We start from the raw sequence: 27,136 nt of genomic DNA on the forward strand, positions 1-27,136 counted from the left end.
CCATAAGGGGCTAAAATTAAAGCAGGACATAATAGTCCTGCTCTTGTACCATGTTAAACACATACATGTTTGAGGTAATATGAAAGATAAAAATTAGATTGTTTTCCTTATTCACAATGATACATATTTATAATACATAGGAATGACCCTTGGTTTCATATTCCAAGTGGTCCCTTGGACTCCCTTTGGTTGTTCAGCTCCCATACTTTCATTAATGATGCACAATTAAAATCCGGGATGGGACTTCCACGTTCCACTCGACCGTAGAATTACTGAGCCAAATCTATCTTCAACCATTCACCCACATACTATATTCAAAAGATGAATTTGGGATCTCATAGAAAACAACAATTAAAACTCAACCAGGGCTTCCAAAGGCCATCCACCTCAACCCATCAAATGGTTACTCCACCTCACGGCTGGACATCACAAAATCATCATCCGGCCAATCTCTATCCTAGTCATCGAGGGCTCTAGAGCATTTGTTCCAACCAAGGCTCTAGGGCTAATAACTCAACCCATAGTTGTCATCGAGCTCCAGAGTATTTTTCCAACCAAGGCTCTAGGACTAGTAACTCAACCCACAAAGGGATCGAGAGTGTTTTTCCAACCAAGGCTACGAGACTAGTAACTCAACCCAAGTTGCTATAGGGCTCCAGAGCGTTTGTCCAACCAAGGTTCTAGGAACTAGTAACTCAACCCAAGCTAAGGAAACATGAGAACCAACCAAAGACAAAGCTCCAGAGCGTTTGTCCAACCAAGGTTCTAGGAACTAGTAACTCAACCCAAGCTAAGGAAACATGAGAACCAACCAAAGACAAACAATAAAAGTAAACCCATAATCACAATGGCTATTGAGGAAATGGCAAGGCTAGGAAATCCATTGTCAATCCAAGCAACCATGACAAATACAGATCGCAACTAAGAAACCACATGCATATTCCATGCATGTCAAAATTAGTGAAGGAAACATTATATTATATTATATTTTCAAAATATTTAAAATGTTGTGTAATTTTTGTTTTAAAGAAATAATAATTCTTTTTTAGTAAGATTAAATTGGTTTATTGTAGCTAAAATTAGTCAGGAGTAATTTATAATTATTGGATTAAAGGATTTATTGTGTTGATTTTGTGATAAATCTTTTGAAAATAGAATCTATTTCTAGAGTATGCGAATGATTTTAAGGGAAAAAAATTTCATTGTAATTTGTTTTTGGGTTAAAAAGCTGAAACTTTCATTTTAACAAGTTTTGAGAGTCACATTAATTTTATTATGGAGTTTATAAGAATCAGTTATTATTTTATTTATTTCAATTTATTTTGTTATTCTTATGAAATCACACAAATATTTTTAATCGACTGGGTTAAGCATTTCTTTATACTATGTTATTATATTAATTTAAAGTAATTTTGGTTTAAAAATAACTTTTAGAAAAATGTCTTGTATTCTATGTTATTTTACTTGCTCTTAAATATTTCATATATGGTCATAAGTATGTTTTTTATAAGGAAATACTTCTATAAAAATTATAAGATAAGGAGCATTTTTTTAATTTGAATTATTTAACATACATTAAAAAAATATTAGAACTTCAAATTAAAAAAAAAACAATTATGATAATATTACTAACTATTTTTTTTTAATAAAATATTAAAATCAATAAACATTAGATACATAGATATATCAATACTCATATGAGAGTGTGAATTGAAACGTTGAGGACTTACTTGCCACATAAAAGAATAAATGTATTAATACTCGTATGAGGGAAATGGTTCTTAATGAACATGGATGGAGGATCGAAGCAACTCTATGATTAATTATATAAATATTCATCATGTAAATGGTGGTGAGGGAAATGGTTGTTAATCAAAATGGATGGAGGATTGAAGCAACTCCATGATTAATTATATGAATATTCATCATGTAAATTATGGTAATACTTGTTTTGGTGTGAAATAAAGCAAGAAATAAGTCAACTTCATTATTCTTTTCCACTAGAAAAACCTTACCCAAAGTGAAGAGGGTACAACTCCAAACCAAAAAAATTGTAATCTTCTGAGAAATCATTTTTTCAATAGAAAAATTAACAAAAATTAGATATAATGAAAAATATCAATATTGTCCAAGGTGCAAGTTTAATTTAAAAATTAAGTACTCTCTCGGATGACAAAGAAGAAACAATGAATATTGTGATTTTCCCCTTGAAAGAGGTTTTAATTAATAAAATTCAAGTGGAGAAATGAAGCAAAGCTCTAAATTTAGAAATATTAATTCAATTAAGTAGATGATACTTCTTTCTTTCAAATTATAAAAGTAAATATTCCACATGGAACTTTCTCTGGAGGCATGAATTGATGTCAAAAAGAATAATCAGAGAAATGAGGGTTTGCGCATTATTTTCCCATTAGACTTGATATATTTTTCCTTTATTTTATTAATACTTTTTAAATATATATTCATAAATTTTATTATATTTATTTTATGAATGATATCGTAGAATATGATTTATTTTTCTGAGATCAATGAGAAGTTACAATTATTTTTATATGTGAAAATCATATCTCTCTATCTATCTATCTATATATATATATATATATGAAAATCTTATCATAACTCAATTGTCAGGTGGTAATAACAGTATTCATAAACCTAATTTAACTCAACAATATTATTTGAAGGAAAATTATGCCACTTGAAATGATTCATTGGTCAATCATAGAAGGCTATAATTCCACTCCGATATGCTTTAGGTCTTAAGAAATTAACTTGTTTCCTTATGTCTCAGGAATACAAGCTATTACTCAATAGAAAATAGTTTTAGAACTTCCTATAAGGAAAAATGTTGTTGTAAGTTTGGGGAATTACAAAGTAGGGTAAGGTGAGTTCTATAGGTTGGTAAGGTGGATTGTTAAAGAAGGTAATCAAAAGTTAAGGCAAATTCATTTGGAGTGCCTTTCCTAACAATGCAATCTAAATTAATAAAAAGTATTTGGCCAAAAGGTAGTTTTAGGCTAGATAGTGTAACCTACAAGAAGGCCAACTTCTCTTGTAGTCATCATTGAGGATTCTTCTAGTGGACTCATGTGGTTTCTAATGGTGTCTAGCCTTGGTCCTTGATAAGAGACTAGATTTTAACTTTAATTGTCATTTAACCTCTTGCCAAAGAAGACGTAAAATAAATATACTATTTATATCAAATTAATATTCTAAACTATAAAAGTGTTGAGATATATTTATTAGATTAATCATATTGATAATATAGAGGTATAGATGGAAGAATATTTTGCAGTAAAGGAATTTAATGACATGTTGTGGTGAATATTAAAATGACCTTTTAGAATTTTTAAATAATGAAGATGTTATGAACCAAACTCCAAAAATAACCTAAGAAAAATAAGTAACTCCACACTTTCTCAACATTAAAGTGTCAATGAATGATAAACTAGTTGAATGGGAACATAATATTTAATAACAAAATAATGTGACTATGATGTAACATAACATTAAGCTAACTTAACCATAAATAATCAATGAAGAAGGAATGAGGGTAAGGACAGCACATAGGGGCCTTAATAGAAGATGAAATAGAGGAAGAATATGTACACCACAAACTATTAGGTGCCTATAATATTAGTATATATGCCTTATTGTTATTGTTAATGTAACCTCCTATTGTTATTGTTGTGCCCATGTATCCCCCATGTTCTTATTGTTTTTCCCTAGAGAATCCCACTATGGTTATTGTTGTGACTTTACATTATTATTGTTATGTAGGCTCTCATTATAGTGACCTCTTAAACTCCTATATATTCCATGGAAGTTGTATCATTTGTATCATCCAATAATAGTTTATTTATGTGATGTACAGAAGGTATCCCCCTTGAAGATACTATTTATCAAATAGTTGATCTATCTTTTTTTCTATTTTGTGAGCTAGTTGCATAACATTTGGTATCAGAGCTTTAGATTCTAGGGTTTCGCTGTTGCAAAAAAGTCATCCTGGAATTTTTTCTATATTTTTTTTTACAAAGGTTCAGAAGCTGAAATTGTGGACATGTGGAACTGAAATCACGATGAAGTTCCTGTAAAAATTTTAGATCTTGGTTCACTAAATTTTCAAAGAAATGGTCTAAAGAAGTTAGGGTTTTTCATGCTGCAAAATTCAGTCTCAAACAGGTGAGCTTGGGAAAGTCATGATAACTTCCTCTACCAGAATTGAATTTCAATTTTGTAAATAGTCACAGAAATTGCACAGATTGTAGTTTTTCATGTATCATTTTTAGAGCCGAAGGCTGAAACGATGACACATGGAATTCCTTTTAAGTTTGATCTACTTAACTAGTTTAAACTCAACTCATCGTGGGAGATTGGGCATAAAAGTATGTTGGAGAATCAAATCTTGGTCTAACTTGTGGCATTGGAAAGAAGATTTGAGAGGATACCATAAGATGAAATTTCAAACCTTGGAGATCCTAAATTATAGAGATACAATAGTTTCAATGTCAAGCTCCTAAAAAAAAAAATTGTGTATTTTGTTTAAATTTTGCATAACATTTGTTTGAAAAATTAGTTTGAAGTGATTGAAATGGCATAGTGAAGCAAAGATATCAATGTTGATTCCAAACTTCCTTGAAACAAAAAAATAGACAGACTTAGTAAGCAACCATAAAGATCTTCTATGGCGTATGAAGAAGAGGAAGAAACGCAACACGATATATTAAAATTATGAGACCAAGTGCAAAAAATTTCACTCTTGCAAAGAGTAAGCCAAAATGAACTGAAAGATATGCTTGAAGGTTTCAAGGATGTATCAAAAGTAGACATGGAGGCTAAGATGAATGGTTTGAAGAATGGTTTAAAAGTATACATGGAAGATTTGAATGAGGTCTTGACAAAGTTGTTAGTAGAAATGTTTCCTAATGGTGAAAAGGTATTCTGTTGGGTCCCTATAATACTAGTGATTACCCCATTACTATTATAGTTATACCCCTTATTTATATTGATGTGCCCCTATTACTCCCATATTGTTATTTCTGTGCCCCATAGAATCCCTCTATTGTTATTTTTGTGGCTTTATATTATTATTGTTAGGTCGGCTCGATTATATTGTGACTCCTTAGACTCCTATATATAGAAAGGAGGTTTTGTCATTTGAATCATCGAAGAATTTTTCATTTATGTAAGGTAAAGGAGGTTGCCCCCTCGAAGAGGCTGAATTCTAAGGCGTTGATCTATTTTTTCTATCTTGTCTTGAGCTGGTTTCAGAACATTTGGTATCAGAGTATTGGATTCTAGGGTTTCGTTGCTCCAAACAGGTCATCATGGCATTTTCGCTATAACTTTTTTTCTGTGATGTTTCAGAAGTCGCAAAAAAAACTCATTTGAGAAGAAATCGCGCTGAACCTTGGGTCCGAATTTCAGAGCTTTTCGCGCGATATTTTCGGATATATGATTTGAGGAAGTTGGTCTTTTTGCAGACTCCTGAATTACATTCAAAACAGGTGACCTGGGGAAAATTGTCATAACTTTCTCTCTGGGAATCCGATTGAAATTTCGTAAGAAGGTGCAGAAAGAGGACGGACTGTAGTTTCTTGTATATCTTTGTTACAACCAAATATCCAAAATTTTACACGTGGCACTTCATACAACTTCGCTCTTCGGGAAAGGTCTATAATCAGGTCATCTTGGGAGATTGTGCATAACTCTTTCTTGGAGAATCCAATTTGGATCAGACTGGTGGCATTGGAAAGAGGACATAGAAAGCTACTACAGGTCACAAATTCAAAACTAGATGATTGGAAAGTACAAAGATACATCAGAGGCAATATCGAGCTCCTACAAAGTGAAAAAAGGTGTGTAGATTTTTTTAAATTTTTGCTTAAGCTTGGTTTGAAAATTTATTTTGAAGAAATTCAAAGGGCATAGTAGAGCATTATTATCAGTAACTGATGCCCCGAGGAAAGAAAATGCAAACACCTAGTAAGGAACCTGAAAGCTCTAGCATGACTCATGAAGAAGAGGAAGAAATGCTACATGATATATCAAAATTACAAGAACAAGTGCAACAAATGTCACGCTCACAAAAGTTAACAGATGCTAAGATAAATGGTGTGGAAGCTAAGATAAATGGCGTGGAAGATAAGATGAATGGCATGGAAGCTAAGATGGACAATTTGAAGATAGATTTGAACACAAATTTGAAGACAGGCATGGCAGATTTGAAGACAGATTTGACAAAGTTTCTACAAGAAATACTTACTAATGGTGGAAAGGTAGTAAAGGAAACTCATGATGAGAACAAAAGAAATGTTAATCATGATTCCATAGATGCTAATGTTGGATCGAAGAATCACCATATTCCAAAAATCGATATGAGGAAGTTTGATGGCAAGGATCCCGCCACATGGATATTACAGATGGAGCAATTCTTCGATCTCAATAATGTGCAAAATGCACAAAAGGTACGTATGGAAACTGTATATTTGGAACCAAATCAGTTTGTATGGTATCAATGGCTTTGTTCTCGTAAAAAATTTATCACTTGGGCAATTTTTACGGAAGAATTGATAGCACATTATGAGGATACAAAAAGCAACACTTTTTTTAGCCAATTGATAAGTCTCAAACAAAAGGGTTCAATAATGGAGCACATTGAGGAGTTCCAAAAATTGAACATAAGGGTAAAAGATATTCTAGAGGAGCATAGGATTGATGTGTTCATAGGGTCTTTAAAGGATAATATCCAACATGATGTTTACCTTTGGGAACCTAATTCATTAGAGAAGGCATTCATGTTAGCAAGAAAAATGGAAAGAAAAATTATGGCAACTAGGAAGCATACCACTCACAACTATAAAGACGGAAGTGTTGTTGCCCCTAGTCTTCCACAACCTACAAGGTTGACACCACAACAATTGGAAGAAAAAAGAGCAAAAGGGCTTTGTTACAATTGTGATAGCAAATACATAAAAGGTCATAAGTGTGCTGAGAAGAAATTATTCTACATAGATTGTGAAGAGGAAGAAGAAAAGGAGCAAGAAAGGTCAAAAGAAGAGGATATATTCCAGGAACAAAGCCTAGATGAAGAACAAATAAATCCGACCATATATTGTAATGCATTGGCGGGAATTACCACTCCTCAAACCATCAAGATAGAACGACAAATCAAAAAGAAAAAGGTAATAGTGTTGATTGATTCAGGAAGCACCCACAATTTTATTCATTGTAGGGTAGCAAAAGAATTGAATTGCTTCCTATATCCAGCACCGGAGTGTCAAGTGATGATTGCAAATGGAGGAACAATAAATTTCTCTGGAAAGTGCCATAATATCAAGCTATCCATGGGAGAATATGTATTGACTAGCCCAATGCTTTCCATTCCAATGGGAGGTGTCGATGTTGTACTAGGAGTCCAATGGCTACAATCCTTGGGTACAATAGCTTTTAATTTTCAAGAACTTTTCATCAAATTTTCTATGGAAGGAAAGGAAGTTGAATTAAGGGGTATTACAGGGAAACTAGGAAAGATAATCAGCTCTAATGGCATGACAAAGCTTCTAAAAAAGGAGCAAATAGGTGTAATTGCACAATTATGTTCGCTAGATGTTTCCACATTGGAATCATCTATTTCTCCAGATCTCCAAAAAGTCTTGGACAATCATTCCAAGGTATTTGAGACTCCCAAAGGTCTCCCACCTATGCGTGATCATGATCATGCTATTCATCTGATTCCAAGAAGTGTTCCTCCAAACATCAGGCCGTACAGATATCCCTATGTCCAAAAAAGTGAAATTGAACGTATGGTTGCAGAAATGCTAGAGGCTGGTATAATTCAACCGAGTCAAAGTTCTTTCTCAGCTCCAGTAGTATTGGTGCACAAGAAGGATGGATCATGGCACATGTGTCTAGATTATAGGGAGCTCAACAAGCTCACTATTAAAGATAAGTTCCCCATTCCTGTCATTGATGAATTACTGGATGAATTGTATGGATCAATTTACTTCACCAAGTTGGATCTTCGTTCGGGATATCATCAAATCAGAATGAAGATTGAAGACATTCCAAAAACGGCATTTAGAACTCATGAGGGTCATTATGAATTTTTGGTCATGCCTTTTGGCCTTACCAATGCACCTTCAACATTTCAAGGTTTGATGAATTCAATTTTCAAACCATTCCTTAGAAAATTTGTGTTAGTATTTTTTGATGATATACTAATCTACAACAAGTCTTGGAAGGATCATGTTGAACATGTTGACAGGGTGCTACAACTATTGGAGGAGAAACAATTATATGCAAAAAGATCCAAATGTTTCTTTGGAGTCCAGGAGGTGGAATATTTGGGTCATATTGTATCTCATGAAGGAGTTAAGGTAGACCCTAGCAAAATTAAAGCCATTAAGGAATGGAAAATCCCCACATCCATAAAGCATCTGCGAGGATTTCTTGGGTTGACAGGGTATTATCGCAAGTTTGTTAAGAATTATGGGAGAATAGCAGCACCTCTAACAACATTATTGAAGAAAGATTCATTTTCATGGACTCCAGAAGCAACAAAGGCCTTTGAACATCTTAAAGAGGCAATGTGCCAAGCACCAGTCTTAGCTACACCGGACTTCACAAAAACCTTTATTGTGGAATGTGATGCTTCAGGAAATGGAATTGGTGCTGTTCTAATGCAAGATGAAAGACCCATTGCTTTTGAAAGTCGTCCAATCAAGGGAAAGTTTTTAAGCAAAGCTATTTATGAGAAGGAAATGTTGGAAATACTCCATGCACTTAAGAAATGGCGACCCTACCTAATGGGAAGACACTTCAAGGTAAAAACAGATCATGATAGCCTTAAATACTTTTTAGAACAAAGATTATCCTCTGAAGAGCAACAAAAGTGGGTCACAAAGATGTTGGGTTATGACTTTGAAATCATCTACAAAAAAGGGAAGCAAAATGTGGTGGCAGATGCACTCTCAAGAAAGGATGAGGATGTGGAAGCATTGTTGTGTGCCATTTCTATTATCCAACCAGATTGGATAAACGAACCAAGGGAGGAATGGAAGAATGACGAAGAAGTGTGGGCACTTATTCGAAAACTACAACAAGATTCCAGTACTTCTGATACATTTAGTTGGAAAAATGATTCGCTATGGTACAAAGATCGCTTATACCTCTGTAAGAATTCCCAGCTAAAACAAAAGATTCTTATGGAATTGCACACATCTCCCTTAGGAGGGCACTCAGGATTTTTAAAAACTTACCACAGGGTTAAGAAGGAATTTTTTTGGGATGGCCTTAAATCAGATATTCAAAAGTTTGTAGAGGAGTGTTTGGTTTTCCAACAAAATAAAGTTGAAACAATTAAGACACCGGGTCTATTACAACCTTTATCCATTCCAAGCCAACGCTGGGAGGAGGTTTCAATGGATTTTATCACAGGTTTACCAAGTCTGAGGGAAAGAGTGTCATCATGGTGGTAGTTGACAGACTTACCAAGTATGCACACTTTTGTGCATTATCACATCCATTTAAAGCCAGTACAGTTTCTACTGCATTTATGGAAACAGTTCAAAAGCTACATGGAAACCAAAAGATTATTGTAAGTGACAGAGATCCCATTTTCACTGGAAATTTTTGGACAGAATTATTTTCTTGTCTTGGTACTCAGTTAGCTCATAGCTCATCTTATCATCCTCAATCTGATGGGCAAACTGAGATAGTAAACAAATGTTTGGAAGGATATCTTCGTTGCTTTGTATCTGATAAACAGACACAATGGGTCAAATGGTTGCCTCTGGCTGAATGGTGGTATAACACTTCCTTCCATACAGCAACAAAAATGACCCCATTTATGGCACTTTATGGGTATCAACCACCATCCATCACATCATATTTAAGAGAAAATTCTAAGGTTCAGGCAGTGGAACATCACATCGAACATCAACAACAAGTCCTCCAACTCTTAAAGGATAACCTCGTGTTGGCACAAAATAGAATGAAACAACAGGCAGATCAACATCGCAGTGAAAGAAGTTTTGATGTAGGTGATTGGGTATTCCTATGGCTACAACCATATAAGCAAATGTCCCTAAAGCAAGCTAAGAAGGATAATAAATTATCACCAAAGTATTATGGTCCGTACAAGGTGTTGCAAAAGATTGGTACTATGGCATACAAATTGGAGCTTCCTGCAGCTTCTCGATTGCACCCAGTTTTCCATGTTTCATGTTTAAAAAAGGTTATAGGTGACAAGCTCCCAATTCAAACAATATTGCGAGAACTTGACGAGGAAGGAAAAATTATATTGGAACCGGAAGAAGTCACAGAAAATGTAACTCGACAGCTATGAAATCGATCAATTTCAGAGTATCTTATCAAGTGGAAGAACTTATCCGCTGAAGATTCCACATGGGAGGATGAGAATTTTATGCAGAAGTATCCAGAATTACTCAAGCGTTGAGGAAAACACTTTTTTGAAGGAGAGGGGCATGTTGGGTCCCTATAATACTAGTGATTACCCCATTACTATTATAGTTATACCCCTTATTTATATTGTTGTTCCCCTATTACCCCCATATTGTTATTTCTGTGCCCCATAGAATCCCTCTATTGTTATTTTTGTGGCTTTATATTATTATTGTTAGGTCGGCTGGATTATATTGTGACCCCTTAGACTCCTATATATATAAAGGAGGTTTTGTCATTTGAATCATTGAAGAATTGTTCATTTATGTAATTTAAAGGAGGTCGCCCCCTCGAAGAGGCTGAATTCTAAGGCGTTGATCTATCTTTTCTATCTTTTCTTGAGCTGGTTTCATAACATATTCCATGAAAATCATGATAAAAACAAAGGGAATGCTAATCATGATTTTAGAGATTCACACGTTGACTGTTGGGTCCCTATAATACTAGTGATTACCGCATTACTATTGTAGTTATACCCCTTATTTATATTGTTGTGCCCCCATTGCCCCCATATTGTTATTAATGTGCCCATAGAATCCCTCTATTGTTATTTTTGTGGCTTTATATTATTATTGTTAGGTCGGCTGGATTATATTGTGACTCCTTAGACTCCTATATATAGAAAGGAGGTTTTGTCATTTGAATCATCCAAGAATTGTTCATTTATGTAATGTAAAGGAGGTTGCCCCCTCGAAGAGGCTGAATTCTAAGGCGTTGATCTATCTTTTCTATCTTTTCTTGAGCTGGTTTCATAACATTTGGTATCAGAGCTTTGGATTCTAGGGTTTCGCTGCTGAAAACAGGTCATCGTGGCATTTTCGCTATAACTTCTTTTCTATGACGTTTCGGAAGTCGCAAGAAAAACCCATTTGAGAAGAAATCGCGCTGAACCTTGGGTCCAAATTTCAGATATTTTTACGTGATATTTTCGGCGATAGGATCTGAGGAAGTTGGTCTTTTTGCAGACTCTTGAATTACACTCAAAACAGGTGACCTGGGGAAAATCGTCATAACTTTCTTTCTGAGCATCGGATTAAAATTTCGTAAGAAGTTACAGAAAGAGGACAGACTGTAGTTTTCGTTTATATATTTTTCAGAGTCAAAGGTTGAAAGAGTGACACGTGGCACTTCGTACAAGTTTACTCTACTGAACTTGTCTATAATCAGGTCACTGCGGGAGATTGTGCATAACGCTTTCTTGGAGAATCCAATTTGGATCAGACTAGTGGAATTGGAAAGAGGACATAGACGGATACTACAGGTCAAACTTTCAGAACTGGATGATTCGAAATTACAGAGGTACATCAGATTCAATATCAGGCTTCTACAAAGAAAAAAAGGTGTGTAGTTTTTTTTTAAATTTTTGCATAAGCTTGGTTTGGAGGAATTCAAAGGGCATAGTAAGGCATTATTATCGGTAACTGATGCCTCGAGGAAAGAAAATGCAAACACCTAGTAAGGAACCTAAAAGCTCTAGCATGACTCATGAAGAAGAGGAAGAAATGCTACATGATATATCAAAATTACAAGAACAAGTGCAACAAATGTCACGCTCACAAAAGCTAACAGATGCTAAGATAAATGGCGTGGAATCTAAGATAAAGGGCATGGAAGCTAAGATGGATGGCATGGAAGCTAAGGTGAATGGCATGGATGGTAAAATTGATGGCATGGATGATAAGATGGAAGAATTGAAGATAAATATGAATAAGATGCTACAAGAAATGGTCACTAAGGGTGAAAGAGTACTAAAGGAAACTCATGATGAGAACAAAAGAAATGTTAATCATGATTCCATAGACTCTAATGTTGGATCGAAGACTCACCATGTTCGAAAAATCGATATGAGGAAGTTTGATGGCAAGGATCCCGCCACATGGATATTACAGATGGAGCAATTCTTCGATCTCAATAATGTGCAAAACACACAAAAGGTACGTATGGCAACTTTATATTTGGAACCAAATCAGTTTGTATGGTATCAATGGCTTTGTTCTCGTAAACAGTTTATCACTTGGGCAATTTTTACGGAAGAATTGATAGCACATTATGAGGATACAAAAAGCAACACTTTTTTTAGCCAATTGATAAGTCTCAAACAAAAGGGTTCAATAATGGAGCACATTGAGGAGTTCCAAAAATTGAACATAAGGGTAAAAGATATTCCAGAGGAGCATAGGATTGATGTGTTCATAGGGTCTTTAAAGGATAATATCCAACATGATGTGCGCCTTTGGGAACCTGATTCATTAGAGAAGGCATTCAGGTTAGCAAGAAAAATGGAAAGCAAAATTATGGCAACTAGGAAGCATACCATTCACAACTATAAAGACGGAAGTGTTGTTGCCCATAGTCTTCCACAACCTACAAGGTTGACACCACAACAATTGGAAGAAAAAAGAGCAAAAGGGCTTTGTTACAATTGTGATAACAAATACACAAAAGGTCATAAGTGTGCTGAGAAGAAATTATTCTACATAGATTGTGAAGAGGAAGAAGAAAAGGAGCAAGAAAGGTCCAAAGAAGAGGATATATTCCAGGAACAAAGCCTAGATGAAGAACAAATAAATCCGACCATATCTTGTAATGCATTGGTGGGAATTACCACTCCTCAAACCATCAAGATAGAAGGACAAATCAAGAAGAAAAAGGTAATAGTGTTGATTGATTCAGGAAGCACCCACAATTTTATTCATTGTAGGGTAGCAAAAGAATTGAATTGCTTCCTATATCCAGCACCAGAGTGTCAAGTGATGATTGCAAATGGAGGAACAATAAATTGTTCTGGAAAGTGCCATAATATCAAGCTATCCATGGGAGAATATGTATTGACTAGCCCAATGCTTTCCATTCCAATGGGAGGTGCTGATGTTGTACTAGGAGTCCAATGGCTACAATCCTTGGGTACAATAGCTTTTAATTTTCAAGAACTTTTCATGAAATTTTCTATGGAAGGAAAGGAAGTTGAATTAAGGGGTATTGCAGGGAAACCAGGAAAGATAATCAGCTCTAATGGCATGACAAAGCTTCTAAAAAAGGAGCAAAGAGGTGTAATTGCACAATTATGTTCGCTAGATGTTTCCACATTGGAATCATCTATTTCTCCAGATCTCCAAAAAGTCCTGGACAATCATTCCAAGGTATTTGAGACTTCCAAAGGTCTCCCACCTATGCGTGATCATGATCATGCTATTCATCTGATTCCAGGAAGTGTTCCTCCAAACATCAGGCCGTACAGATATCCCTATGTCCAAAAAGTGAAATTGAACGTATGGTTGCAGAAATGCTAGAGGCTGGTATAATTCAACCAAGTCAAAGTTCTTTCTCTGCTCCAGTAGTATTGGTGCACAAGAAGGATGGATCATGGCGCATGTGTCCGGATTATAGGGAGCTCAACAAGCTCACTATTAAAGATAAGTTCCCCATTCCTGTCATTGATGAATTACTGGATGAATTGCATGGATCAATTTACTTCACCAAGTTGGATCTTCGTTCAGGATATCATCAAATCAGAATGAAGATTGAAGACATTCCAAAAACGACATTTAGAACTCATGAGGGTCATTATGAATTTTTGGTCATGCCTTTTGGCCTTACCAATGCACCTTCAACATTTCAAGGTTTGATGAATTCAATTTTCAAACCATTCCTTAGAAAATTTGTGTTAGTATTTTTTGATGATATACTAATCTACAGCAAGTCTTGGAAGGATCATGTTGAACATGTTGACAGGGTGCTACAACTATTGGAGGAGAAACAATTATATGCAAAAGATCCAAATGTTTTTTTGGAGTCCAGGAGGTGGAATATTTGGGTCATATTGTATCTCATGAAGGAGTTAAGGTAGACCCTAGCAAAATTAAAGCCATTAAGGAATGGAAAATCCCCACATCCATAAAGCATCTGCGAGGATTTCTTGGGTTGACAGGGTATTATCGCAAGTTTGTTAAGAATTATGGGAGAATAGCAGCACCTCTAACAACATTATTGAAGAAAGATGCATTTTCATGGACTCCGGAAGCAACAAAGGCCTTTGAACATCTTAAAGAGGCAATGTGCCAAGCACCGGTCTTAGCTACACCAGACTTCACAAAAACCTTTATTGTGGAATGTGATGCTTCAGGAAATGGAATTGGTGCTGTTCTAATGCAAGATGAAAGACCCATTGCTTTTGAAAGTCGTCCAATCAAGGGAAAGTTTTTAAGAAAAGCTATTTATGAGAAGGAAATGTTGGCAATACTCCATGCACTTAAGAAATGGCGACCCTACCTAATGGGAAGACACTTCAAGGTAAAAACGGATCATGATAGCCTTAAATACTTTTTAGAACAAAGATTATCCTCTGAAGAGCAACAAAAGTGGGTCACAAAGATGTTGGGTTATGACTTTGAAATCATCTACAAAAAAGGGAAGCAAAATGTGGTGGCAGATGCACTCTCAAGAAAGGATGAGGATGTGGAAGCATTGTTGTGTGCCATTTCTATTATCCAACCAGATTGGATAAATGAAGCAAGGGAGGAATGGAAGAATGACGAAGAAGTGTGGGCACTTATTCGAAAGCTACAACAAGATTCCAGTACGTCTGATACATTTAGCTGGAAAAATGATTCGTTATGGTACAAAGATCGCTTATACCTCTGTAAGAATTCCCAGCTAAAACAAAAGATTCTTATGGAATTGCACACTTCTCCCTTAGGAGGGCACTCAGGATTTTTAAAAACTTACCACAGGGTTAAGAAGGAATTTTTTTGGGATGGCCTTAAATCAGATATTCAAAAGTTTGTGGCAGAATGTTTGGTTTGCCAACAAAATAAAGTTGAAACAATTAAGACACCGGGTCTATTACAACCTTTATCCATTCCAAGCCAACGTTGGGAGGAGGTTTCAATGGATTTTATCACAGGTTTACCCAAGTCTGAGGGAAAGAGTGTCATCATGGTGGTAGTTGACAGACTTACCAAGTATGCACACTTTTGTGCATTATCACATCCATTTAAAGCCAGTACAGTTTCTACTGCATTTATGGAAACAATTCAAAAGCTACATGGAAACCCAAAGATTATTGTAAGTGACAGAGATCCCATTTTCACTGGAAATTTTTGGACATAATTATTTTCTTGTCTTGGTACTCAGTTAGCTCATAGCTCATCTTATCATCCTCAATCTGATGGGCAAACTGAGATAGTAAACAAATGTTTGGAAGGATATCTTCGTTGCTTTGTATCTGATAAACAGACATAATGGGTCAAATGGTTGCCTCTGGCTGAATGGTGGTATAACACTTCCTTTCATACAGCAACAAAAATGACCCCATTTATGGCACTTTATGGGTATCAACCACCATCCATCACATCATATTTAAGAGAAAATTCTAAGGTTCAGGCAGTGGAACATCACATCGAACATCAACAACAAGTCCTCCAACTCTTAAAGGATAACCTTGTGTTGGCACAGAATAGAATGAAACAACAGGCAGATCAACATCACAGTGAAAGAAGTTTTGATGTAGGTGATTGGGTATTCCTACGGCTACAACCATATAAGCAAATGTCCCTCAAGCAAGCTAAGAAGGATAATAAATTATCACCAAAGTATTATGGTCCGTACAAGGTGTTGCAAAAGATTGGTACTATGGCATACAAATTGGAGCTTCCTGCAGCTTCTCGATTGCACCAAGTTTTCCATGTTTCATGCTTAAAGAAGGTTATAGGTGACAAGCTCCCAGTTCAAACAATATTGCCAGAACTTGACGAGGAAGGAAAAATTATATTGGAACCGGAAGCAGTTATAGAAACAAGAACTCGACAGCTACAAAATCGATCAATTTCAGAGTACTTTATCAAGTGGAAGAACTTATCCGCTGAAGATTCCACATGGGAAGATGAGAATTTTATGCAGAAATATCCAGAACTACTCAAGCATTGAGGACAACACTTTTTTGAAGGAGAGGGGCATGTTGGGTCCCTATAATACTAGTGATTACCCCATTACTATTGTAGTTATACCCCTTATTTATATTGTTGTGCCCCCATTGCCCCCTTATTGTTATTAATGTGCCCATAGAATCCCTCTATTGTTATTTTTGTGGCTTTATATTATTATTGTTAGGTCGGCTGGATTATATTGTGACTCCTAAGACTCCTATATATAGAAATGAGGTTTTGTCATTTGAATCATCCAAGAATTGTTCATTTATGTAATGTAAAGGAGGTTGCCCCCTCGAAGAGGCTGAATTTTAAGGCGTTGATCTATCTTTTCTATCTTTTCTTGAGTTGGTTTCATAACATTGACCTATGGGTTATGGCACCACATAGACATTGGAAGCATTTCAATCAGTGGACTTCATAGCAAAATCAAAACTGCAACTACAATATGACTTTACCAACTGAAACCCTTATCGCAATATAACTAGCTTGGCCAGTCTCCACCGTCGATGTGACCGATCCAATTGAATGGCTATCACGCAATCTCGTGTAGATTCTTACCTAACTGATATCAAGTCGAGAGTGCGCGAGAAAAGTAGTTTTATGGTGCTACATGTCACCCACTAAGGTTAATTGCGTGAATTTTAGAAATACCATTTACCACATTGAGACCACGTGATATACCACTTACCATCTTCGTAGACTGCTCCATCCTTCTGCTAACACGTGGTTTGAATCTCTGCCATTCCTCTTTCGTTGACATTATCCATCGATCTGGTCAATTTTACGAATCTTGTGTTTGCTTATCGATGGAATTTGGATTACAACACATATTTATCTATGCCATACTTTGTCTAAGGTGAAGTTCATAGGAACTTCATCCCTTACACTCGCACACGCAATTTATCAATTTACAGTAAACAATGTATATGTAAATAATACAAAGACACACAAAATCCATATTTTGCTTGGATGCATAATAAAACGCATATTTCAATTATAAACAGAGCTTGATTATAGGCTAAGGCCTCACGGCCCGAGTCACAAATTTCCCTGCAACTACATTTCATACTCTATCTATCTCCTTCACACAACACAGACTCTCTTATATAGGAAATTACAAAGGGAGGAATTGTTTAAGATCCATGAGTTTCTCCGACAATTGCTCAATCAAATTCCTAAATCTCTCTATTCACATGTATGGAAGATAATTACATTTAATCAAGCCTTTTAGAGACTTATCCATACCATCAATTTAACTCTGTTTAAACAGAATTTTCCTTGGTTTACAATGATTGTCCACATTTCCCCTTTCATAGCTTTGAATTTAATTTTTGATTAAGGGTGCTCTGATGCTCCTGCATCAGACTCCCAAGGTACAAAACTTTTCTATCACATCCTCTTCATATGACTTCTTCATCCCTTAGAAATTCTACCCACATCCTCTGTGGAATTGCCTTTATGATCTTTTTGTGAGCTACAACAAAACCTCTGTAGTAACAAGTCCTCCCTGCTACATACCTCACCAAGCTTCTCTCCTCTGAGCTTAGTCTTTTGACATCTCTCTAGTTCTCTCTTCTGGAACAAATTGAGCACTCCTGGCTCCAGGTTTCTGCAATCTTCTCATCTTCTTCTACTGCTACCTATACGACAATATAAAGATCACAAACTTTCCAATATACAACATAACTGTACCTCCTTCTTTTGTACAAATAATCTTCTTCTGCTTTGAAACCACATTGATGCACAAAAAATGCATCTTTACATAATTCATGCGTGGACCTGTCAGTTATGGGCCCACATTTACATCGGAATCATTTAAATGAGTGGACTTCACAGTAAAATAAAAACCGTAACCACAATATAACTTTACCGACTGAAACCCTTATCATAATATAACTAGCTCGGTTGATCTCCACCGTCAATCAATCCCGCTCGATCCAATGGCTATCACATCGTTCACTTGACAACTAGCCTGGACGAACTCCACCATTGATGTGACCCATCCAATCGAACGACTATCATGGAATCTCGCATAGATTCTTGCACAACCTATATCAGGTCGAGAGTGCACGAGAAAATTAGTTTTCTCATGCTACATGTAGCCCTCTAAGGTTAATCGCGTGAATTTTAGAAATACCATTTACCACTTTGAGACCATCCAATATACCACTTACCGTCTTCATTGACTACTCCATCCTTCTTCTATCACATGGTTTTAATCTCCGCCATTCCTCTTCCGTTGATATTATCCATCGATCTAGCCAATACGATGTATCTCACATTCGCTTATCGGTGGAATTTGGATTACAACACAAATTTATCTTTGTCATACTATGTCTAAGGGGAAGCTCATAGGAACTTTATCGCTTACACTCGCACATGCAATTTATGAATTTACAGTAAGGAATGTATATGTAAACAATACAAAGACACACAAAATCTAGATTTCGCCTCGATGTATAATAACACACATATTTCAATTATAAACAGAGCTCGATTATAGGCTAAGGCCTCATAGCTCAACTCACAAATTTTCCTGCGGCTACATTTCATACTCTATCTATCTCTTTCACACAACATAGACTCTTATATCTAGGAAATTACAAAGGGAGGAATTGTTTAAGATCCATGAGTTTCTCCCACAATCGTTCAATCGAACCCCTAAATCTCTTTGTTCGCATGTATGGCAGATAATTACATTTAATCAAGCCTTCTAGAGACTTATCCATTTCATCAATTTAGCTTTGTTTAAATAGAATTTGCCCTAGTTTACAATGATTTTCCACATTTCCCCTTTAACAGATTTGAATTTAAATTTTGGTTAAGGGTGCTCCGATGCTCCAGCATCAATTGAAGGTTTCAAGGATGTATCAAAAGCATACATGGAGGCTAAGATGGATGGTTTAAAGAATGGTTTAAAAGTAGACATGGAAGATTTGAACAAGGTTTTGACAAAACTACTAGAAGAAATGTTTCCTAATGGCGAAAGGGTATTCCATGAAAATCATGATAAAAACAAAGGGAATGTTACTCATGATTTTAGAGATTCTAAATTTGCATTAAATACCTACCACTAGGAAATTTTAGTGGCTAATATTCACAATTAGGCTAATTTTCCATGCATTTTCCAAAAAAAAGATTCATTAATTTCCATTTTTTCTAAAAATGATTCGCCCAAATTTTATATTATAAAATTGTTTTACCTCAATAATTGCAAAAATTTTATAGAGAGACTATATAAAATTATTAGAACTTTGAATACTTTTATGGAACCATTACTAAACATTTTAAAAAGTTGCATATTATTTACTGGTGAGATTCACCAAGGTTTCTAAACTTTAAAATAAATTTCCATCCTTAAAATTTTTTGTGCCTACCACATTCCAAAGATCGATAGGAAGTTTGATGGAAAGGATCTGGTATCATGGATACTACAGATGGAGCAATATTTTGATCTCCATGATGTGGAACACACACAAAAGGTATGCATTGCATCTTTATATTTAGAACCCAATCAATTTGTATGGTATCAATGGCTTTGTTCTCATAAGCTCCTTGTCACCTGGTCAATTTTGATGGAGGAAATGATAACACATTATTAGGATACAAAGACAAACACCTCCTTTATCGAATTGATAAATCTAAAACAAAAGGTTTCAATGGAGGAGCACATTGAGGACTTCTGAAAATTGAATATCGGGGTAGCAGATATTCCAAAGGAGAATAGGATTAATTTCCTCATAGGGACTTTAAAGGATAACGTCTAACATGATGTTTGTCTTTAGGAATTTGATTCATTAGACAAGACATTCAACGTTGCAAGAAATTTTGAAAGAAAAACTATGGAAACAAGGAAGTCTACCACTCACAACTATAAATATGGAAGTGTTGTTTCTCCTAGCCTTCCATAATCTACAAGGTTGACACCACAACAATTGGAGGAAGAAAACGAAAGAGGGACTTTCTATAGTTGTGATAGAAAATATACTAAAGGTCATAAATGTGTTGAGAATAAATGATTTTTCATAGATTGTGAAGGTGAGGAAGAAAAGGAATAAGAAACATCAAAAGAGGAGGATACACACTAGGAACCAACCCTAAAGAAAGAAGAAATTAATATGACCATATCCTGTAATTCATTGGCAAGAATTACCACTCCTCAAGCTATTAGAATAGAAGGATATATCAAGAAGAAAAATGTAATAGTGATAATTGATTTAGGTAGTACCCATAATTTTATTCATTGTAAGATATCCAAGGAATGGAATTGCTTCCTATATCCATCACCAAAGTGTCAAGTGATGGTTTCAAATGAGGAACTATAAACTTCTCTGGAAAGTACCATAATATCAATATAACTAATAGAGTGAAGACAAAGACACAATATTTCAATATCAAGCTCCTAAAAGAAATGTGTGTTTTTTTTTTAACTTTTTTTAACTTTTGTCTGAAAAATCAGTTTGAAGCAATTCAAAGGGCATATTGAAGCATAGATATCATTGTTTGATTCCAAGATTACTCAAAGAAAAAAAATGGACACACATAGTAAGAACCAGAAATATCTGCTATGACGCATGAAGAAGAGGAAGAAATGCAACATGATATATCAAAATTATGAGACCAAGTGCAACAAATTTCACTCTCACAAAGAGTAACCCGAAATGAACTGGAAGCTATGATTTAAAGTTTCAATGATGGATCAAAGGGAGACATGGAGTCTAAGATGGATGGTTTTACTAATGGTTTAAAATTAGAAATGGATGGTTTGAAGAATGGTTTAAAAGTAGACATGGAAGGTTTGAATGATGGTTTGACAAAATTGCTACAAGAAATGTTTTCTAATGGAAAAAAGGTATTCCATGAAACTCATGATGAAATCAAAGGGAATCTCAATAATTATTTTAGATACTCTAACTTTGGATTAAAGACCTACCACAGTCCAAAGACTGATATGAGGAATTTTGATGACAAGGATTTGTTATCATGGATACTAAAGATGGAGAAATATTTTGATCCCCGTGATGTGGAAAACACACAAAAGGTATGCACTACATCTTTATATTTATAACCCAATCATTTTGTTTGGTACCGATGACTTTGTTCCCATAAACCACTTGTCAGTTCGTCAATTTTTACGAATGAAATGGTAGGACATTATGAGGATACAAAGAGAAACACTTTCTTTAGCCAATTGATAAATATCAAACAAAAGGGTTCAATGAAGGAGCACATTGAGGACTTCCAAAAATTGAATACCAGGGGCTGATATTCAAGAGGAGCATAGGATTAATGCCTTTATAGGAACTTTAAAGGATAACATCCAACATGAGGTTTGTATTTAGGAATCTGATTCATTGGAGAAGTCATTTAGCGTAGCAAGAAAAGTTGAAAGAAAAATTATGGCAACAAGTAAGTCTACCACTCTGTTGTGCCCTACAACAACCCCCCATTTCATAACAATTTTATCACAAACAATTTACATATGAAATGGGTCCCTTTTAAATTTTTTAATTGGCATTAATAAACTTGTTCAAATAAGGTATGATAATCAAATGAATTTATGCAAAAAACCCTTATTGAGCAAGTGGTAAGCAATTTTTTTGGTTAAGTCCAAAGAAGTAATCGCAAGTTCGGTTGCCATCTTGGCTTTTCCCGATGCGATATCGCTATCGGCCATCGGCAATAGCAAATGCACGCACAAAAGGGCACATACCTTTCCCCGATGCGACGCGATATCGGCGATCGGCTATCGGCATTCCACTATGTCGTATGGAAAATGTTTTAACACTCCGGCCCGATGCGATATCGGCTATCGGCATTCGCTAAAAGCAATTGATACACATCTGGGGGTATGATCGCGTGCCGAATGCGATATCGCAATCGGCTTTCGCTAAAAACTTTCCCAAGTAATAACGCCACACACACACTTCCGATGCGATATGATGACGCTTAATGATGACCTCAGTTCCAAAAGGTGATTATTTCAAAGCATTAAAGTTATATTTAAATCGATTTGACAAAATCACAGATTTCAAAAAGCCGTTAAGTAAAGGGATAAGGTAATGCATGCGTATTTAAAAGCTTTGCCCCTTCGAATTAACGAACAACTACGATTAGACCTTTCAAAGATCTATTACACGCTTTAAGGAGTCATTCGGTTTCATAACTTAAGTAATGGTCATTTATGAAGCTGTAGGCCATAAAATCACCATCATTACATCTACGGCGCCTGCTCAAATCATTAAATCCGCAGCCTCTTTTTAGAAAAATCTCGCCACGCTTCAAATCATATATTTATCCCGTTATGGATTGTCATTGTTATTTCTTTGTTACGATTTCTCTTGCACTTGTGTAGAATTCAACTAACGAGAGAAGTCTGAATATGATGGGAAAAAAGTCTAAGAAGATGGCAGGTTCTACTGCAACACCCGCCTCAGGCCAAGCTGCTACACCTTCAAGGAAGGGCTTAATCTCAGATACTACATGCACTGGTCTTACTGGTACTACATGGCAAGGGACCTACAATTTGCTAGAAGGAGAACAACCAGAAGTGACAGTAACGGAGGCAAGTGTGGATGAATTAAGAAAGTCTGAGGCAACTCTTAAAGATTTGGCGGACTCTTTTCTGCACAGAATAGCAGCCAGGGAACAAGTCCTGCCTTATACTGATGTGGTACGTTGGGCAATTGAAGAAGTTCCTCTCACTAACAGAACCTTCGTTTCTAAGGATAGAAGGATTTTCGGCTCCTTCAAGCCTGAAGACTTAAGACAAATGTATCATCTGCCCAATCCCGAGCAAGTCTATAATAGAGCATTTGTGGAAAAATTTGCCAGAGAGAATGAATCACCAGCCGAACCTCTACGAGAGTGGAGGCAAAATCCAGCAAAACACAAACAAGATATGTCGGGTAAGTACTCCAATGCTTCTCTGGCTTCACCTTACTGCTATGCTGGAATTATGATGTGTAGATTGTGGGGATTTCATGATTCAGCAAATATCCATGTTGATATGGTTCCCTTAATGGAAGCGGCCGTTAATAGTATAATTATGGATTGGGCCACTATCCTGTCTGATAAGTTGGTCTTAGCTATTCGTGAGTTTAGGGCCAAAACCAGAGTCAGTGAGAGGAAAATCCCACCTTTTTATTACTCTGCATACATTATGGATGCCCTTTGTTTTAATTCTGAGTTTCCTGTCCTTGGTTGGAGATGGACAACCCATGACCCAACACCTATTCATTTGTATCATCGTAAATTGTGGAAACCTTCTCACAAAGATCATTTATACCAAATTTGCAATGGTTTTATGGTTCCCGTTCACTATTCTATTTTTGACAGACCTATCCCTAGGATTTCCTATGAAGCCTCTTTTGACCTGCCAGCCGTAGCCCATTGGTTCGGCGAAGAATGTTTTTCTTATATCAGAGTTTTTGGAAGCAAGGCCAGGCCACATGTTCTTCCCGTATACATCCCAGACAAACTGTTGGCCCGAGAAATCTCTTATCAGATAATGTCTGAAGGTGTTACCCAAACTCTCAAAGAGGATAAGAAGAGAGGATGGCCATCGTTTCCCTTAAGAATTGGAGTTTATACCCTGCTAAATTATAAACATGCAGAAAAGGAAGCAGCAAAACTCCAAATGCTATCTCTAGTTTCTATTCCCAACAGACTCTATGACCCGAACAAGGCTGCTTTCACTGCCTTGGAACAGGCTAAGCTGACAAAGGTGGTTCATCAAGAAGACCAGTTTGACGACCTGTTCATGGGTGCTGATTCAATAAGCCAAGTCAAACAACTTGCTGCAATGAGATATGGAGATATGGAATTAACTGAATTTAATAAACTTAGAAAGCAAAGGTTGCAAACTTTGCCTCTAAAGTTATTATCTACAACCCCAACTTCATCCTCAAGCGAGCCTGATCAGCCAGAAATAAATTTACCTCCCGTTACAATTAGAGAACAGGAGGAAAGTCAAAGAAAACTGCAGGCAGAAAAGCAGCAAAAAGCACAAATTGAACAAGAGCAGAGAAGGCAAAGGGAGATAGAAGAACAGAGAAGGCAAAGGGAGATAGAAGAACAAAGGAAACGAGAGGAAGAAGAAAAAATAAGGAAAGAACTGGAAGATAGGCAGAAAAAGGAATTGGAGGAACAGCAACGGAGAATACAAGAGGAGCAACAGCGGAAGGCATTCGAAGAACAGCAGAAAATTGAAAAAGAAAAAGAACAGAGTAAGCAAATCTCTGTCGATACTGAATTAATTGAGGAATGGAACCAATTTGATTCCATTATAAGTGGTAAAGAAGCCTCCAAAGACTCAGATGCCTTAAAGACTCCCGATATTACTGTTTCTCCGGTTCTTGAAGGAACCAGCGGCCCACCCACAGTACAGAATGTTGAAGAAGTTACTCAGAATCCATCAGATCAAGTTGATCTTCAGGTAGAGGAAATTCCTCCTCTAGACATTTTCTACAGCCCTAAGCATAAAGCCGTTGTAAGACGCTCAAGGAAGAGACGAAGGCTTGATCAACTTTCTGTCTCAAATGAGCAAACAGTCACGGGCAATGTCGTCTGGAAGGGAGAATTAAGTCCCTCTGAAGATTTAACAAAGCTGTCGCAATTCGCGGGAGCTTATTCAGCAGCGACCATTGACAAAGCATCCGAAGTGAGTCTTCTTTTGAAGACTAAAGAGCATGAGGTATATGCATTGCAAGCAGAAGTGATAGAGGCAAAGAATAAAACGACACAGGCGGAAGAACAATTGCTGGCTCAACAACAAGAGAATCATTTGTTAATCCAGCAAATTGAAAAACTAAGGATAGACCAAAGTGACATTAAAGCACGAGAGTTAGCAGAGGCATTATCACAGTTGGAAGCATCAAATGCGTTGTTAATGAAATCTAAAGAAGATCAAATAGTTCAGCTCTCAGCACAACTTGAAGGTATTAAAGGCGCCAAGAGCATTGAAGATTTCAGAACAGAGGCAACTCTGATAAACGGCGCTTTAATATCCCCGATTAGACTTTTGTGCCGACAGCTAGTTGAGGCTGAGTCACTTTGTGATATATCTACAGCAGTATGTAAGCAAATCGAGAAAGCCAGGACTAACTTGGATCAAGCCGAAGATGAAATAATAGAATATATTGAATGGCAAGATACTCCAGAAGGGCAAGCTGCTAATTTAGCCCGAATCAGTGAAACATACAAGAACATACTTTTCATGGAATGGGAAACACAGGTAATGAAGGCAGAGAGGGCAGCATCCAGATGCAAAACAATTTCCACGAACATGATCAATATAGTCAATGATACATTGTATCTGGCTAATATGATTTCACAATGCACACCTGGAAATATAACAACCGCAAATATGCTGGAGCATAAGAATTATCTTAAGCTGGAAGAACAAGGGCGGTTAATTGTTGGAGTAAATACCTTGACCTCCGATGCATACTGGCTTTTCTTGATTAAACCGCATTCTCAAAGGTCGGCTCTCAACTGTCTAACCGACGCTCTCCAATACCTGATTGCCGATTTCCAAGATGCCACATATGATGCACAGCTGACTTCTCGCCTCAATACTCCACCTGAAGTAGAGCCAATGCTGGCTATATGTCAGCGAAAGAGTAAAGGCAAAGAGACAGCTGACTGAAGCATCGCCGCCGACTGCCGATTCACCCAAATTGCAAGATGATATTTGTTGATGCCGATTTCTTAGTTTTCAGTTTTTAGATATTTAATAATTAGATTAGAATAGTATTTATAGACCCTTTCATTGTTTTGGAAAGGGTCGTAAAATTTTGTAAAAGACTAAAAGGCTGAAGTTTGCACTATTGTGCTTCAGTCCATATTCTTTTTTGAAACTCGACCACTGGTCCTTAATTTTACTTGGAATGTTGTTTAAGTAAATTGTGCACTATTGTCGTTTGCTTGGAATGCTTTCTGGTTGGAAGGAAGGACTGCTACATAGCGATTAATACATTGGATTGATCAAACAGCTTGCATGGTACTATTATCTGTATCTGTTCTCTTTTCAGTTATATGAATTGCTGTGTTATTACTTTGCTATTATTGAATACATGTATGTAATACAACAACATGTCTTCATTTCATATCACTATTGAATGTTTTGAGATTTGTTATCTTTCACCCATGTATGTATCAATGATATAAATGACTGAGTACAGTAATTCTCTATTATAGCTCTGCGTAACTACTTACGCAGAGCAATCTCAAATGATTAAACATCTATGCTTGTTGTTAGTGTCATCTATATGCCTGTCATTAAGCATAGTTTATTAAACGCTGTACTGTCCGAATTGATAGGTCCCGGGATTAGCTTATAGTTTTTTGCATTTCTTTTATAGTTTAGTTATTTTGTTTATTATCATTTCATATCTTAAATCATCCATCCATCCCGTTCACTTATAATCTTTGGGAAACTGGTCCCGTTATCCCCAGTCGGAGCCACTATTCCAAACGGAAAAGGAGCTGCACTAAGTTCCGGACCGGGTGGTTTCCCCGATGTTGTTGCTACGAATTTCGAGGCCTCAACATTTTTGGCGCTAGAAGGAGGGCCATCAACTGTGAATGGCAAGTAGGTCCAACCCCACAAACCATTCTAAGAGTAATTCCCCCTCCAAACCATCTTCTCCTTCTCGATCACATGCTGGTTTACCAGCACATGATCAAAGAAAAGAAGAATCAACCACCACTGCTCATACCCATAATATTTCAGAACAACTGAG

Source organism: Pinus tabuliformis, chromosome X (assembly GCF_031772625.1).
Source record: "Pinus tabuliformis cultivar Carrire ecotype Pingquan chromosome X, CPIR1, whole genome shotgun sequence".
Lineage (NCBI taxonomy): Eukaryota > Viridiplantae > Streptophyta > Pinopsida > Pinales > Pinaceae > Pinus > Pinus tabuliformis.